Source organism: Phaethon lepturus, unplaced genomic scaffold, assembly GCF_000687285.1.
Source record: "Phaethon lepturus isolate BGI_N335 unplaced genomic scaffold, ASM68728v1 scaffold39157, whole genome shotgun sequence".
In the NCBI taxonomy this organism is placed as follows: Eukaryota; Metazoa; Chordata; class Aves; order Phaethontiformes; family Phaethontidae; genus Phaethon; species Phaethon lepturus.
In genome coordinates this window covers 1-232 of record NW_010551813.1, presented here as the reverse complement: position 1 = coordinate 232, position 232 = coordinate 1, and positions in this window count along the sequence as shown.

The window sequence follows — 232 nt, the reverse complement described above, 5'->3', positions numbered from 1 at the left end:
GCAGGCAGGCGAACCCCCTTGCCCCGCCGCCCTTCCGTGGGATAATGGGGTGCTGAGAGCCCTCGGGTAGCTCTCTCCTGGGTACAACAGCCTTCGTGCTTCAGCAAAGCCGGGGCTGGAAGCTCAGGTGCAATATTTACCCACAGGTGCCCTGGCCCCGCTCAGCCCGGGTGCCTGGCCCGGGCCCTGGCGTGGGGAGGGGGCGGCGAGGGACGCTGCCGGGGGCTGGCCG